General features: G+C 31.2%; 1 protein-coding gene and 1 long non-coding RNA gene across 11 annotated transcripts in view; one reads left to right on the plus strand and one right to left on the minus strand.

The window, feature by feature from the left end:
* Nost (Nostrin) overlaps positions 1-17812 on the plus strand; it is a 99754-nt gene that overhangs the window by 59972 nt on the left and 21970 nt on the right. The window contains exons 1-2 of one of the 9 annotated variants that reach the window (XM_070110597.1): positions 1403-1502; positions 2390-2595. The exons of 5 other annotated variants lie outside the window; for them this stretch is intronic. The gene's annotated coding sequence lies outside the window, so the exon portion shown is untranslated. Of the gene's footprint in view, positions 1-1402; positions 1503-1939; positions 2596-17812 lie in introns of those variants that run through there. 3 more of the 9 variants (XM_036376232.2, XM_014232014.3, XM_036376226.2) reach the window with 3 other exon arrangements.
* On the minus strand, positions 11885-17750 carry LOC106615695 (uncharacterized). 2 transcript variants are annotated; one of them, XR_011396727.1, is made up of 3 exons: positions 17658-17750; positions 12077-12159; positions 11885-12000 (listed from the first exon to the last, which is right to left on the minus strand). It is a non-coding gene; the product is annotated as an uncharacterized lncRNA (long non-coding RNA). The 2 variants fall into 2 exon arrangements; XR_011396726.1 differs by having other exon boundaries at positions 12073-12159.

The raw sequence follows: 17812 nt of genomic DNA on the forward strand, positions 1-17812 counted from the left end.
TTTATTTTGCTGAAGATATGACTGCCGAAGTGTTTCAACCTCAGTCTTGCAAATGCTGGTTGATGGAGGAGAAAGTGTCTGGATGTTTCCATGCCTGCATTGAGCAATGATCAAAAGGAATTCCTACGATTGCGGCAAGATGAACCTTATTGAGAGCAAGTATTTCAGTGGATCTCTTTTCGGATCTTGTTCCGCACTAGGTCAGAAGGATCTGGCAGTTTCAAAAAGCTCACGCGAAGTCCAGAGTGCAGCGCTAGAACGCAAGAGTACGGAGACCCAATTCGTTCCCAATTCGATTTAATCGGTACGAGGGTGTCCTCATAGTTAACGACTCCACAATTTATAGTCAGTCTGGTAGTAGACAGCTCAGCCCGAAATACAAATAGCGAATAAGTGAGATACAGGTTTAGCAAATTATAATAAGACAGTAGAGCTGCTAGGCCAAGGTCAGTTGGACATAAAATGCGGTTGACTCTGGTAAAAATCTTCACAACTCAAAATGCTTACTTTGCCTGCTTACGAAAGGGAACGAGAACAGTGGCATGTACCAAAATAGCTAACATCAATGAGTTAAGGTTCGAAAAAGGCTTAAAGGTAAAAGGTTTACCCACAAAGAAGAAGTTAATTACATAATTTTTTCTCGGATACACTCGAGCGAACCCAAGAAAGATAAACATTTTATTCTATTGCTTTCTTTTTAAGGTAAGCGCTCTCCTAATTAATTTTTGCACAGTGTACCACACGCTAATTTATTTTATCTCTCTCCTATTCGACGTTCTGATAATAATACCAGGCTGCCAGTCACCAGCCTGCTGAGGTGTTTTAATCAGCACTTTACACCTGAAAGCATTTCTTATCATTCGTTCCGAGCAGAAGTGTTGTTGTTATTATTATGAATATGAAATTGTTTTGATGTGCTCACTATTTATGGCAAAAGCTAATTTTAGTAAAATTAAGTGAGAGCGAGAGAGTGCCGAAACAAAAATAAACACCGCACATGTCAACAGAGACAGAAAGGCAGACAAACAGATTGACAGCGCATGCACCACATGGGACCAAAATACACAAATACATACATACGTATATAAAAACCAGTGCACTGCATTTGTTTGGCTCTCTCTCTCTCTCAGCCAGTGTGCTGTCTTGCCCAGTATTATTTGTTTTCCACATGTGCCTCTGCACGTTCGTGACTTTTTTGCTGTTAGCTGCATTTTCTAGTCGCTTTGTTTTGTTTTGTTGTGTATTTTCATTGCGCTTTCTGCTTTGTTTCGGCTTTTCGGCGATGTTTTTCCTCAGCGCCGCAACGTGGGGATGCAAAAGAACACAGGTAGACGCAGACAGCTGAGAGTCAGCCAGAGTCAACATGCGATGTCAACTGAGCCGTAAGCAACCGGCGATTTTGTTGGTGCGCGCGGACAGATTCGATTCGACTTTTCAGCCGTTTAGATCGTTGGCGCGGAAGAAAATTCAGTGAAACATTTTGTGGTTGGGGGAGAGAAGAAGTATGTGTGATTATTTTTCGGTCTAACGAGTTGTGTGTGGGATGTTTTCCGTAAAATTTTAGAACATCTATAAAAAAAAGTGTGTTTAATTATAGGAAAAAGAAATGTCACAACATGCAAATCAGTGAAGCGAAAGGGAATTTAGAGAAAAGTAAATAAAAGTGGGCGACGAAGGATTAAAGTTGAAATGATCGAAGAGTTGCGCGACTGGGGGGAATTCGAGCAGAATTAATGTCAAATATTTAAATGAAATAAAAGTCAAGTAAGAGTGAATATTGAAAAGTTGTGTGGATGCTAAACAATTTATGCAAGTGAATTTGTGAGGTGAAAATAGAAAATTGATAAATTTATTATAAAATTTTAAATTCAAATTAAAAAGTTTATTAAATTATTAAAAAACTCGACTTTTTCAATTCTACTCATTTCAAAATCGAAAGAAATTGCGCAAGAATTAATTGTTAAACCCAAAACTGTGGCAGTGAAAATTGCGCACTTTAGCAAAAGGGCGAAGTGATAAAATAATTTATTGGCTTATTATCAGCTGCGCAGTTAAAGTATAAAGTAAATTTCGTGAAAAAATATTTATTTGTATTTTGTTTATGTTATTAATATTTATATTGTGGAAAAATGCATTGAAACGCCAGACAACCGGTTCATGCGCTTGACAATTGCAATTAGCTGGTGTGTTCATAAACTACTGACAATAACAACAAAAACCACACAAAATAAAATTAACAACAATAAAAGTTAAAAGCAATCGTTTTTAAATAGCCTGAAATACCCAAAAGAAAACAAATAAAAATACAAGCGAAGTAAAACGGGGGAAATGTAAGCAAAGCGACAGCAAAATTCGAAAAATTAAAAGAAAATTAATTATTTCCAAACAGCAATAACTAGTTTTAACCTTGAAAGAGATACATATTTGCAACACTTTTTCTGGTCACTTGCATATGAATTAAATAAATTGAGTAAATTAACACAAAATACTTGTATTATTACAAAGTGTCTACGAAATTAATATTCGCCAGCGTTTTGTTGACAGAAAGCAGCAGTTGCGAAAATCTTTACAATTCAGAAAACACAAAAACAACAAGTAAATTCACCACATATATTTTCTTTTCGAAAAATACTAAATATTTTGCTATTTTTATAAAATATTGTGCAGAAAGTTTAGTATTTTTGAATATAATAATATTATATAAGTTTTAGTAGCAAAGAAAAATTTAGTTCGAAAATATTGAAATTGTCTATAATACTATATGTTTTTGAGTGTTGTTTTTTTGAATAAATTTTTCATTTCCGATGGTATTCTTAGCAAAACTTCTTATTTAATACAGTTGCAGTTCATTTCCTTTGTTTTGGGGTTCACTTTCAATGTCCCTGTTTTGGTATCAATCTATTATAGACCGTTGTTTGTAAAATCATGTGATAGCAACTATATAAGCTCCATATTGGCATATTTTAGTATTTTAATTCTCATTGAAGCCTATACGATTTATTGTAATCACTTTTTGGACTTTAAAGTCTATATTAACCCATTTACGTTAAGAAAACTGTGCCACACGTCTCGATTGAGTAAATGGAGGTGATCGTTGAGTCCTGTTTTAATCTATTCGAAAGATTTTTTTTGGAATTTTCGAAAGTTGAAAATATAACCTTTAAAAAGCAGATCTTAACTGAGTTTCCTCTGGTATTGTGGTATATAATGTTGAAGATATATTAATATATATTTATATGTTTACTACAATAATCCAAAATAAAAAAAACCGATAGTTAGAAAGACGCTGTGCTGTTAAAATTATTTAATTGGGATATATTTCATAAAAATAATTAATAATTTTTTATATTTTTGTGTGTGTCCCTTTTTGCGGATTATCAAACATTTAAAAGAACCATTTTCAAAAATATATTTTTAGTCAATATATACGCACAGAGATTTAATTTTCAAACGTTGTATGTTTGAAGAACAACGGCGCAGGAGCACTTAAGCCATAATTGGCCTCATTGCCTCACAAATTGGAACCAATTGAGCGCTGTTCAGCAACTCTGCGAATTTGCCAAAATGTCCGATTTTTTTCACCCTAATTGCCCAATAACTTTCAAGTTGGATCTTTGGGAGCCATGGAATGTATCCCGTCTCAACTTGATATTCTGCCTTCAGGTTGGACATTCAGGTAATGATCTAGAGTACTGTCATCCTCCGCGCATGCTCTTCATCCTGCTGATTCCGCTTTACCAAGTTTCTGAGGGTGGGATCTTAAAGGCAGATGTTATGTGTTGACTCCCACAACACGTGTTACTAAGTTCGATGTTACCTAAAAATAGAAGCTTTTTGATCTGTCCACCATCAACACTAACCTAAAGTACTTATGTGGTATGTCCTGTGGTACTAGTATTTCAAAACCTGAGGTATTCTTATAGAGTCCATTGTTTCAAGCAACTCTTAAAAGAGCTGAATGGCTAACGATAACTGAATGGAACTGCATTCTCTGCTGCCCTCAGCCGACCAACTCGTCTGCCTTTTTTCAAATTATTACTCTATATTTTTAGTTAACTACTTTTCACTAATAAAATATAGCTTTAGAAATGGATGTAAGTTTTTGCTTTATAAAGAAATCTTGTTGGAATTATTTTAATCTACTTAACTAGGCCTTTTAAAGTCCGGCTAGCTCAAAGTATACCTAAATATGTACAAAAATTTGAAGCTAGAGTTAGGGAAATAATATACCTTTGCAACACTCTTCTATGTTTTGTATATTACTGTACAGTTTCATTACTTTTTCACCACAGTTAAATTCGGTTAAGTTTCGTTTTGCTAACTACTTGTCTAGATATTGTTTTTCTGTGAAAAATTTGCATCTCTCGTTCATATGTAAAGTAGAACGCATACTTCAGCTCAATGCTTTCTACAATTCTTGTGTATAGTATTGCGATTTACAAATAAATTAAGGTAAATATAGAGTTCTCAAGAAGATTGTTTTTCCTTCAGCATTTCTCCATTTAAATACGTTGATCTTTGCAAAGGCGTGGCAGGTGTACAAACCTGGATACTAGCACAATCAAATTACCTGTACCTTTCTGTTACTGGATAGCCTGTTTGTGAACAACACGCAAATAAGTACACATAATATTTATCTTGTACATTAAGACCTTATTTTTTGAAATTATACACTAAATCTTGCCTGGCATTTTGAAAAAGTATTTGTGATATCTGAAACTGGCTGCATGCGCTTACTGTGAAACTAGTAAAAAACTACTCGCTGATCTTCAATCCATAACGTGCATTTAACTTTAATTTAGTTCACATCACAATAGAAATAATATATATAAGAACATACATTTAATTATATACATATATATATACATACCTATATATTTTATACATATGATTGTGAACTAGAAAATTAAATTGTAATTGCGTGCTATTTCTGAATTGCAGTAGTAACAAATTTACGCTTATATACTAATTGTTGGGCTATTAAAAACATTGATTCTAATTTCTAGTCAATGTGATAGATGTGGATATGTGCTCATATTATTTGTATATGGTATATAATATATACATATGTATATAAATTAAATGTACTGGTATTAATAAATATAATTATTTTAAATGCTCTTACGTGTTGTTATTATTAACAGCGTATCTGTTTTAAAGCAATTTATGTTCAATAAGAATCTTAGATGTTCTCGTAACCTCTTTACACTTTTTTGATAAATTAAAAAAACATTTCAAATAATCTTGTCATTAAAGTTGAGACATTTTCGTTTATCTTTCTGCCAACAATTTTTTATTTATTTTTTTTGATACAAAAAGTATAGATATTTTTGGAAAGCATCTTTGCTTTCAGTTGTTTAGCTAATCTGGAACTGTAAATTATAGTTCTGAATCTATTTTTTAGGCAACCATTTACTGTGGATAATTAAAATCGGCCAAGAAAGCAATGACGTTCATTAAAAATAATTTAATAGTTCAAAAAATTGCTCACCTTCTTCAATAACTTTCAAAAATTTATGTCTCTACAATGACGTGCTAATAAAAATGCGCTAAAAAGAATTCGAAGTATTTCCGACACAAAAAAATATTAACATTAAATTCATTAGTCGTTAGGAAAAGGCGTGAACTTTCTAGAATCTTCATAAATTTTAAAACATTTTGTAGAATGTTTTAAAATATTCTTAAAACAATGTTTCACTACCGAAAATATCTAGTTATATTTTAGGTTAATAAAAAGTAAAGGCTCTTGGAGTATGTTACATGCTATAGATATCTGTGGACTGTAGCGCTTGCGAATTCTGAAACCAGAGCCATCGTTCTCATATTGACTCTCTTAAGCATTTTTGCACTTTTATATAACTGAGTAACACATTTTATAAATAATTTAAAACTACTGCGATGATAAATCGCTCCTCCGATTTTTTTTTAGAACAGCTCTGACGTCATAACCAAAACCAAAAAAAACTGATTAAACAAAAATTTACATACAGCATATGATAAAAAAAGGCGCAGACGTTGATGAATAATTAGCTTATTAAGATTTGTACCCGATTCGTTGGAACCACATGTGATAAATGCAAATTTGCATTCGCCGTTATTACTTCAAATAAAATTCCCAAGATAAGAACTTATGTAATTGAAGTATGTGGAGAATATTAAGCGAAAATTTATATCTGTGGTCTGTAGCGAGCACTTCCGCGTCCAAGAATATCAAGCTGAATATTTTCATTTGATTTTGGTGGAAATGAAAACAAGGCATAAGGATACGCTGGAAGACTGTCACAAACATTTAGAACTGTTGCGCATATGTTTGAGTATTTACTTAAGTCAGTATTGAGTTATATCAAATATATTCATACCATAATGGAAAAAAAAATTATGGCAACTGTTACAACAAAAAAACAGCTTTCGATTTTATAATATTTCCATTAAGGTAGTCTTTGAACTTTGGGATTTTATGTAATGAAATATTCAAATGAGAATAGCAGTTTCCGATTAATGGGTGATTAGGAAACAAGTATATACTTTTAAATAAATGTTCGTGTGCATGTATATTTACGAAATTTACAGTGTGTGTATTTGCACTTTTTATAATTAAATTAACGTTATCCCTGTATATGTATGAGTTTCTCTAATAAAAGTAAATTTCTCTCCTAGTCAAAAACAGATTTAAGCTTTCTATTGAGTATATGATTGGATGTCTAAATTTTTAATTAACATTTTTAATTTATTTTTATTTGTATACCCTGAACAGGCTATATTAAGTTTGCACCAAGTTTGTAACGCCAAGAAAAAAAAGTGATCCTCTAAATTATATACATATAATAAATATAAATATTAACCATTACAAGCTGAGTAGTTTTAGTCATGCCTGTCTTCATATCGCAATCTAGTCTCTCAGTTTTTGAGAGTACTTTTACTGAAAAAAATTACTATCCGAACTTTTTGCAAAATTAAAAATTATGTTTAGGTTCTATTCATACAAATTATTTCCAATGTTACTTAAACTTAATCTAATTAAAAATTATTTGCAAAAAATTCACATTTACATAAAAGTTTTAGCAATTTATAATACTATAATGGCTAGACATAAAAAATATATATATGAATATTTTAATATGTATTATATTGCTAAAATATTAATTTATTTGAAAATTTTTTTTTTGCAAATTTCAGTCACCATGCACATATAATCACGTTCCCTCCATTAACTAAATCCGATAATTTTCAGACATAAAATAAAATTTCTAAAAAATTTCAATTGCTTTCGGGCTGCCACTAAAATGTTTAGAAGTTTAACGAGACATACATATGTATATAAGTATATAAAACATATAGTAAGCATGTGTGTGTATGTATACACTGCATTCTCAATACTAAATAAAATTGTTTATTTTTTTCTATTTTTCATTTCACAATTGTTATATTTTTAAAATTTGAGCATTTGCCAAAAAAAAAACCAAAAACATCGCAAGAACCGTTCTATAGTTGGCTGGCAGCGATTAACATTAAATGTACAAAGTCTTCTGAGATATTTCGGCTATGCGCTGCTGAAAAGTCCAACTGCCAAATTCCGTCCGGCCAAAGGCTTTTCTTTTTAGTTTTTACTTTCAAGGAAGCCAAAAGCCTGAACTTTATTGCCCTCGAACTTACGAACGAGAAACTAAATAAAATAAATAAATACTTGTTGAACTTTTTGGCGTTGTTATTGTTGTTGTACGCTTTGTTGTACTTTCATTGAAGGTAGTAAATATAAACTATGCAATTGTTTATAAATAACAGCAATTACGTACATATGTATGTATGTGTGTAAGTACACATAAAAGCGTAAAGGCATGACTGTTGTGCATTAGACAGCGATAAAATTTGTTGTTGTAAAGTATGGCAATATTGGATATGGGAAGCGAAACTTGTGGAGAAAATTTGGTAAATAATTATTATTACTTAAATTTCGGTAATGTCTTCATAGTCTTCTTTTACCCAACTCTTCTCGAAAATGTTAACATGTATGGAAGTTCTCATATTGATATTCAACAAGATTTTCTAATAGCTGTGTTTTTGAGAATTTTATGATTTTCAATCTCCGATTATTGCTGATTTATTTTGCCCAATATATTAACCAAAAAAGGTCCAAACATGTTTTTGAGTTCATTTTTGGTGTATTTGGCTTAATTGTATCTTAGTGGATACAGTACAGCACATTTTATCTTTTTTACGAATTGAAGGTTTACAATATATATTGTATTTATTTTGATTCAAAGGTTTCTGCAGAAATTTTTTCTATATCTTATTTTTCCTCTTAATTATTAACCACCCTAATAATAAATTTAATGTAAACTCTCTGCAATCTATCTGGTGTAATCGCCGTAATTTTGTTTTGGTGGCAGTCAAAGGCACAGATAGATAACAATAAATAATTTTATCAATTGGGGGCGCTTTGAAGCCTTAGACACTCCAGCTTTTTTATACTGTTAATCAAACATAAAGACTTTTGTATAATTCTATAATTTATTTAGGTAGTATGTGTTCTATAAAACTATTTACTTACCAAGAAGTTTATGCTTATACTCTAAATTTCTAATAACCACGTATAGCATGTTTTATTTGTATTCCACACACTCGTATATTTACACACATACACATGGTCTACATGTCAAATTTTTTAATAATACATGCCTAAAGCAATCAATATGAAAGCATATGCAACACAATACTCTTTTAAAAAATATTAAAACTAAAAATGCGTAGGAACTAACCCATACTTACAAATATTTGTGATGCGTAGAAAGCCAGAGAAGAGAACTCTTGCGGGACAATGTAGGAAACGCAATAAATGCGTGGTAATCTTCTCGATCGATTTGTTGTTGTTCTGCAACAGGAAATACATGTTTAGAAGACAATTCTACTTTTTTTTTGTTGTCAGTTCTAAATGTTCTTGCCACGTAACCATTTTGCCGCACAATAACCACAAAGGTGCAGCAGGTAGAAATTAAGAGATGCTTTGTTTGTTTGTGTTTAGTTTGCTCGCCAACCTTACCAACCTTCATAGGCGACTGCATTTCCTGTCCACTGCGCACAATTTATCGCTGAGCATCACTCCATTTAAATGCTGGTCACCCCGCCTAGCTGGTGCATGCACACACCCAGCGGTAAGTGGTGAATGCCAAGTCATCGATTTGATACAATCAAGCTTTCGACGACAGTGTAGGCATCAATAATGATTGATAAAAAAAATGAAAAAAGAAACAAAAAAACGAAGAAGCAATGACAAACCGAAAAAAGTGGTTCTTTTTGTACAACTGTGCAACATAATAAAGATGTAAATTAAATTTAGTTGGAAAAACCGAGTGAGCGGCGAAAAACTGACAATGATGAAGTACAATCATAAGTAAAATGTAGGTTTGCGTGGAAATTGATGGAACAATTCATTGGTTATGCGAGTTGCTAGATGCTGTGCTGGAAGTTTTAGGTCATGTGGTTATTGTGGATATTATATTAGAAAGGAAATATTTCATGCTTAAATGAGTTGGTTTGACATTCGAAATGTACTAGGTAGAGGTCAAAGAGGTCAAAGAGATCAAGAAGCAATAGAAGACATGTTAGCGCAGCGTTGCATCACAATTGCTGCCCGTTTGTTTAAGCATCTGGTATAGCTTGTTCGACTCGCTGAAGAGTAAAACTTGGCAAATCGAAGACAGCTATTCGTATTATTCTCTTACATAACACCAAAGAACTGAAAATAAATTAATCTTTTTTTTGATTTTAAGACACCCTCACTATCAAAAGTTCATTATTTTAGAAATATTTCGATGTTGCTTTTTTTTTTAAATCACATATCATAGCTCATCCATCATTTTCTTTATGAATTGTCTTTATTTTTATTTTATAAAATTTCCGATAAGAGTCATTACCGTTATATGTGAAGATAATAAAAATATTTTTATTCTCTTCCATATCTGCTCACATATATACTCACAGGCATTTATATATAATTATCTGAGTTGGTCAATATTTATAAATTTTGTTTCATTGGCGTCATCTGTATTCATCAACAATTTTCATTTTTAGGCCCTCTAATTGTTTTTTAATTCAACTTCAAGCTTCAATGCCTACCCGTTTTCCCAAGTACATGACCTATTAATATCCATAAATATTACGCATTCATTTGATTTTATCCTCAAATAATTTATTGACATGAATTTTTCCGCTTTTTTTTCGACTTTGCTGAAATTACGTACGCACATTTTTATATTTATATTTTATATATATAGTGTTGTGCATATACATATGTATGCATGTATGTACTTTTGTATTGACGTTGGCAAGCTGGCGAGCGTGGCGCTTTTTAATTTAAGCTATGCTAATATTTTCTGCTTGATACAAACATGATAAATAATTAAGTTTTTATTTCTGCTTCTTATCGAATGCCAGAGCACTGCACAGTGTGCAGCTTTGAACAATTATATATAAATAATTTTATTTATCAAAGCTCCTATTTTCTTAAAATTTGCGAGCTGCGACTATACTTACGTTTTTCTACTTTTTCTAACACGTTTGCTATAAACACTATACATACACATTTCAGAATTTTTTAAAAGGGTATTCTAGTCTAAAAGAAGAATGTCAGGTATTTTTTGAAGTGTCGGAAAAAAAAAGCAATAAGCATTTTTACTATCCATGTTTTATTAGTTATTTATTAGCATTACAAGATTACAGGAAAAAATCAGAAAATAAAAATGTTAAAAATTTATAAAGTTGGCAGCTGATGAAGTAGGGTTCTCAGAAATTGGCAATTGAAAAAATAAATTTTCTACCAATTTTTTTGACTATTTCGAATTTTTTTAAAATAGTAAAAATAGACATTTGGGGATATGTATAGTTCCAGACATAGACACAATCTATAAAGAAGACTCGCTAAAAATTTCCGGCAAATCGATGCAGTAGAACCTGAGAAATCGTGGGTATCGTTTTGAAAAAGACAGTTTCTGGAAAAAATATTTTAAAGTTTGGCGTTAAGCCGAACTAGTTTTGATGCCAGGTCAGCAAAATATTCCTATACCTCCGAAAATTATTTGAATTTTGAAAGATCCTCTTGTAGACATATTCTTAGATAGTTTAATTTTGAATAAAAAAATAAATTTTTTTTATTTCTAATCTAAAATATCCCCCTAAATACTCTTGCTGTAAAATGTAAATAAAATCTGGAGCATTTGTTTTGCTTTATTGGGAAAGAAAACAAAAAATTGCTTAGCAATTTAATACCAATAATATCAGTAATACAAGGTTTTTACAAAGTTCTTATATTTTTTAAATATATTTTTTATTAAAAGTCAACTCCGCTTATGTGATAAATAAAATTTCTTTACTAAAATTTATAACCTATTTAATATTTTACCATTTTTCACATGCATTTCTCCCACTGTGCGTGATATGGTTTTGCCTGCCCACAATTATTATATGGTGATAGTAATATAATATAACAAAAATAAGAAATATGCATCATAACTGTCGCATTGCTCGTTGTTTGTCCTGTAGCTCATAAAACCTATGTACATACATACGTTGTTTACTTTTCGATTCAGCTAAATTATTAAGGTGAAAAAGATAAAAAAAATTTGCACATGATCTCACGAGGTTTTCTTATCGGCGAAGCATTTTTGTTGTCTCCGATTGTCGGAGATGTGAGATGCTTATTTGCAAATTTTTTTTTGCTTCGTTATCAGTACAAAGTGCCGAATCACTTTTGGGATTACACATCTAGAAAAGCAGCTAGCGAGGTTTAAGAGTGATGCAAAAAGCTCTTTACAGCTATGAAATGAGTTGAAAAATTTTATTTATTTAAAATGAAATACAGATAAAAGATGAAATAATTTTGAGTAAAAATTATTTGCAAAATAGCTTTTGATTTATTTGTTGTTATGTGATGTTGCTTGATGGTAATAAAAGTGTGTTATTGAGTTACATACATATAAGAGTTGCGGAGAATAAGCTTTTTTGTTTCTGAAAATAATGAATATTGCAAAGTATTTTAATATTACATTTAGTTATTGAACAAATTTTGCACATACATACATACATGCATATGTGATTTTTCTTGAGATAATGAATTAGTCATGCTTTCAAATTTATTTTCCCCTAATCAGTTTAACTTTCCAAAATCTGAAAATTCGAAAGTTGTAATGAGATGTCACAAAACAAAAAGAAAGTTTGTCATTGCATATTTACTTGCTGTTATATAAAATTAGATAACTCAAAATTTGTATATTAATAAATGCAAGTATTTTGAATGTGTATGCAACAATATGATTCTTGAAAGGAATTATAATAGTTTTTAATATTATGTCTGTATTTATATAATAAAACTTCCTTTATCCAATAAAAAAATTAGTTTTTCCAATAAAAAGCTTATAATCTATTAAGGATGATAATATACTTTTCATATATCAGTTAAAAATATTTTAAAATTTTTTAGTCTTAAAAAATAAAATTTTCAATGTTAAAATTTGCACAGTGATGCAATTCTTATATCTACATCCATATACTGCACATACCTACATATACACCCAGATATTCGCAAATATTTTCTAATTTTACATGCACTTGGCAAAGTTCGCTAAATAAGTTTTGGCGACGAATGTCAATAACAGTTTCAACATACAAATTTTATTTTTGATAATTTTTCATCTCAAGCGTCAATGAAACGCTAAATTTAAGCACACATTGAAGTGCAAGGTGCATATGCAACATTTAAAACTGAACTTTGATATTACGATCCTGCTGAGAAAAAAAGTGAGAAATTGCAGTTTATATTAAAAAAATTTGAATATTATCTTCAAATTAGTTCACACTCACATTAAAAATACATGAATTTACAATATGTTACTGCTTCTAATTCATCCATGTTATCTCATTTCTACAGGGTATTGACCCGTACAGACAGATTTAGCGCATAAAATTTAGCAATTAGTTTCACAAGTGTCAGGGCTTTTTTAAATAAGTTCAAGTGAGATTATTCAGCACTAAAAATAAATAGTCTAAAACATACATTAAAATATACATACGTGGGTATACTCGTATAGTATATGCTAAGTAAATATAGATTTATTGACATGTTGTGCAAAAAAATGGCACGAATAGTGATTTTTTTTTGTTGAAAAATCAGTAGAAAAATAATAAAATAAACTTTTATTGAGTTGGTGCAATCTTTGTTTTTTTTGTATTATTCTAATTGTCACACAACACCAAATGAATTTTTTTAACTGCATAATTAGGAAGAGGTATAAATGATAAAATACAAGTAAAATATTTAGAATTTTCATTTTGAAAATCAATACTTTTAAATCGCTTAGTCGCGTTCGATTCGTCACTTCTCTACTCCAACTATACTCTTCTATTAAAATGTTATTATGAAGGAAACGGAAAATTCAACCATTAGAAAAGTATAATATGTGAATATCTCATTAAAGTCGCATAACTGTGACTTTTCCGAGTACAAAATAATTATTTTAAATGAATGGGCTGTATGATAGTTAGTAATACATGTTTTTACTAAAACTTACTAATAAATATTACCTATGCTGCGGCGGCCCTAAGCACCAACGCATATGTTCATATTAGAACAAATGCTTGCTATTCTCTCTCTCACTACCAGATTATGCCAGTTTTTGTTATTTATACCAGTTGCGTGTTCGATTCGCCTTTTTCAAAGTTTGGCAAACCGAAGACTGCTAATATTTTAACACAAATCCAAACTTATTCTTTTTTCTTTTTACTACTTATGAAATATTTATGCCTAAAATTATCAAATCGACTATTTTCCAGTATTCTGCGCGGAAAACCCGATTACCTAGCTTTGATGAAAACATAATTAGATTACATTAATACGTAGTATTAATGTAAAGTATATATACGCAATCGATAAATTAGAAATTAAGCAAATAGTGTTGTGTGCCAACAGAAATAAAAAGCACATTTTCTGTTCAAAATTGCGTTGTTGTACACGCAAACGCATTAGACGACATGCACACAAATAGAACCACTCGATCGCCGGTGAATTGGTGAATAGGTGAATTGTTCACTGCAAGCAAAGGAGGTCAACAAATACAAATAAAAAGCAAAAAAAAAAATGTAAATAAAAGCACAACCCCTCGCGTGAAACATTTGAACTGTCGTTAGCTGCTTATCTGCGAGATACTCGTATATATGTTTGAGCTACCTTAATTGTCAGAGTCTTCGAAATAATAATAAAGGAAGGCAATGTTTGCGGTAAGAAAAATAATTTTTATGGAAATTACTGCAAGATACAAAGGGCTTTTTCGAAAAGTTGTCTACAAATATTCTGATATAAGCTCTTTTATAAAAAATCAGTTCATATTGGCTTTAATCTTTATATTGTATTATATGTTATGTCTTGATCCCTAAAAATACCAAAATTCGAAGAATTTAGTTTCTCTGTTTCTTAAGAGTTTCTTTACAATTTGTTTTATGTTCTCCTTAATGCCACACTTTTTTCAATATTCGAAAAATTAGGTTACGTAAGTCATAATGTTGATCGCCGCGCTAGATATCACTTCGAAGATTGCTATAGAACTTTCCTAGGTTTCTTTCACTTATTGGCTCCTATAGATAAAGTATTCTTGAGAATCTATATCTTGATTTTGATCTATCAATTTGAAAGAAAGTTATATGCTATAGTGATCCGAAATCGGTGGTTCCGACAAATGAGCGGCTTTTTGTGGAACAGAGCGTGTGCTAAAATTTAAGTCGATATCTCAAAACTTAGGGACTAGTTCGGGTATGTACAGACAGACGGACGGACATGGCTAAATCGACTCAGCTCGCCACATTGATCATTTATAAATATATGTATATCCATATATTTATGTTTTATATGGTCTCCGACGTTTGCTTCTGGAAACCTGTTCAGGGTATAAATATAATAAAATATCCGCTAAGCTAAAAGAACGTGATTAGGTCTGATTTTTATAGGTCTAGTCAAATGTACATCATTCTAGTGTTACTAATTAATATCTTTCAAGGGTTATGATGATTGATGTGGTGAAATCATGATTTTAAATTTTATTTTAAACTCTAAGGCCCCTCTAGAAGATATAGATCCGACTTTTTATTTAAGTAAATTTATGTTTAAACTTTCAGTTTCTTGTTTATAATTGTAATAACCAGAATATGACAGAAGCTTTAGCATAACTTTATAGAGTGAAACCCCCACTTGCGCTGTATTGAATATCATAAATATTTCAAAATCCCATACATATCTACATATGTACTTAGCATTATGTTTGTATGTGTAAAATTGCTCACTCACACCGCACGCGTTGTATGTAACATATGAGTGTTGGTGTTGTTGGTTGGGCCCATTTGAAAGAATTTATGCGGTCGTTGGACATATTTACGAGCACGAGTTTGTCGGCTGTTAACAACACAGGTGCCATTGTTGTTGTTATTTATACTTTTTTTTTACTTTAAATGCGCATTACATTGCAATGTAGGCTGTTGCACCTGAAAATTGACATGCTATGACACTAAACAACACACAAAGCAAACATACAAAAACAACAATAAAAGTAAAATAAAATTACAACAACACGAAATGTAGAAAATCACAGCGGCAGATGTAATTTAATTTTAGCAAATGAATGCAATTGTACAAAAGAAAACTTTTCTATAGATCTATTTGTATCTGGACAAGTATATATGTATGTATGTGTGTATATATGATACTTACATGCCTATGTTTATTTATTATATGTATTATGTTTTCATGTACATTATACACATACATATGTCAGGCTATATTGCTCTGCTGGCGGCTGATTTACGATGCGAGCATAAAATTCAATTAACAACAAAAACAACACAACAACAACACCGTAAATATATTGTATAGATACAAATTTGTTGATGAGCCACATAAATAAGCGTTGCGCGACGGCAACTTTGCCGACAGTCAAGTGCAGTTTGCACTGTGTGGGTCTCATCCATTGTACGCCCCCTGGTTTTGTAAATTGTTTTCTCGCTTTTATTTTGTGCACGTTTAATTGTTTGCTTAAATTTTTCGCTCAAATGGACCGCTCTATCTCTCTGTCTTTCTAACTCTCCTTCCCTTTTTGTGTGTTTTCATTTTTATTCGCTTTTATTAATAGCTGAGTTTTAAACAGATTCTCTGCTAATGCCGATGCAAAAGATTTAATTGAATCTGCGCGGCATTTAAGCTAGACGTGTGCTTTTTTGCAGCCAAACTTAATGAGTTGCTCTCGCACATCTATGCTCTTATCTTGTTAATGGCTGCAACGCTTAATTGTTTTGCGGCATGTTGCATGTGTTTTACATATATAGATACAGTAACTTGCGCGTGTGTGTATGTATGTATATACCATATATTTATATACCAAAAAGTACATAAAACTGAGCAGTGTTTAATTGTATTTGTAACACCTGTGGCACACTTTCGTTTTCGATTTGCCGCAAGCATGCTACCATTTTTTTAAGCAAACAACATTTTTCTCCAAAAAATTACCAGCAGCATTTTTCTATGCATATTTGTAGTTATTTGTTAGACATACCTAATTACTACACTAAATGATTGTGCTTAGCGATGTTAATGAATTTTAAAGTGAAACTAATGTGGGTGTATGTACTAGTATAACTGTGGAAAGTCACGTGCATTGAAAATTCATAATCAAAATGAAATAAAACAAAACGTTAACTTCGGCTGCACTGAAGCGGTAATACCCTTTACAGGTGCATTTTTTAATGCATAATAGGGTATAAAAAGTTTTTATTCTTGATTTTAATCCGTGTGCTTGTATGGCAGCTATATACTATAGTGTCCGACCTGTACACTATGTTCGGTGATTGTAGCGCTGTCTTGGGCCATAATATATGCCAATTTTTGTAAAAATATTTTGTCAAATAAAAAAGTTTTCTATACAAGAACTTTATTTTGATCGTTCAGTTTGCATGGCAGCTATATGCTACAGTGGTCCTATTTGAGCAATTTAATAAGAGATTGTTCTGTTGCTTTGAAAAATAACATGTGGCAAATTTGGTAAAGATAATTTCTGAAATGAAAAAGTTTTCTATATAAAAATTTATTTTGATCGGTTAGTTTGTATGGCAGCTATATGCTATGGTGGTCCGATATCGACGATTTTGACAAATGAGCAACTTTTTGGGGAGGAAAGAACGTGGAAAAAGTTTGCTAAGTTTTATTAATTATCTTATCTGAAAAATAAATACTCTTACATATTTACTAAAGATTACTTGTTCTCAGCAGTAAAATAAGAAAATCGTTAAATTCTCGCGGAATTATTACAGAATTCTAGTTTCTACGACTTCAAATCAAAAGCATGTCAATTTTAATAATCTCCTTTTAATTTTCTATTTTTTTTGTAAGAGAGTAGGCATATTCTTACTCAATATAAAATTGAGTTCAGCTCACCTCTGCGATAGTGACGTTTTTATACAGAAATTCTTAGTATTGCCTTGACTGGAAAGTAAAAGCCTCCATTAACTTCAAGCTGTATAATTTCTGAGTAAATTTAGTTGAAGTTGAGTGTTGAGAAAGTTATTATACCATACATATAATTTTTTCTGCAATATATCGCTTCTTTTTGCATCTTTAACTTACTACTTACCTATTAAAACAAGTTTAGATCTTCGAAATAACATCCCATGGCCGGATAAAATTTTGCTCCATTCCGATGCTAGGCTAGTTCGGTCGGTAGTCATATTGCCCGTAGAAGTATTAAATTAAATATTATATAATCTAGCCTAAATTATTGTAGACACC

The sequence above is a fragment of the Bactrocera oleae genome, chromosome 5 (genome assembly GCF_042242935.1).
Source record: "Bactrocera oleae isolate idBacOlea1 chromosome 5, idBacOlea1, whole genome shotgun sequence".
Lineage (NCBI taxonomy): Eukaryota > Metazoa > Arthropoda > Insecta > Diptera > Tephritidae > Bactrocera > Bactrocera oleae.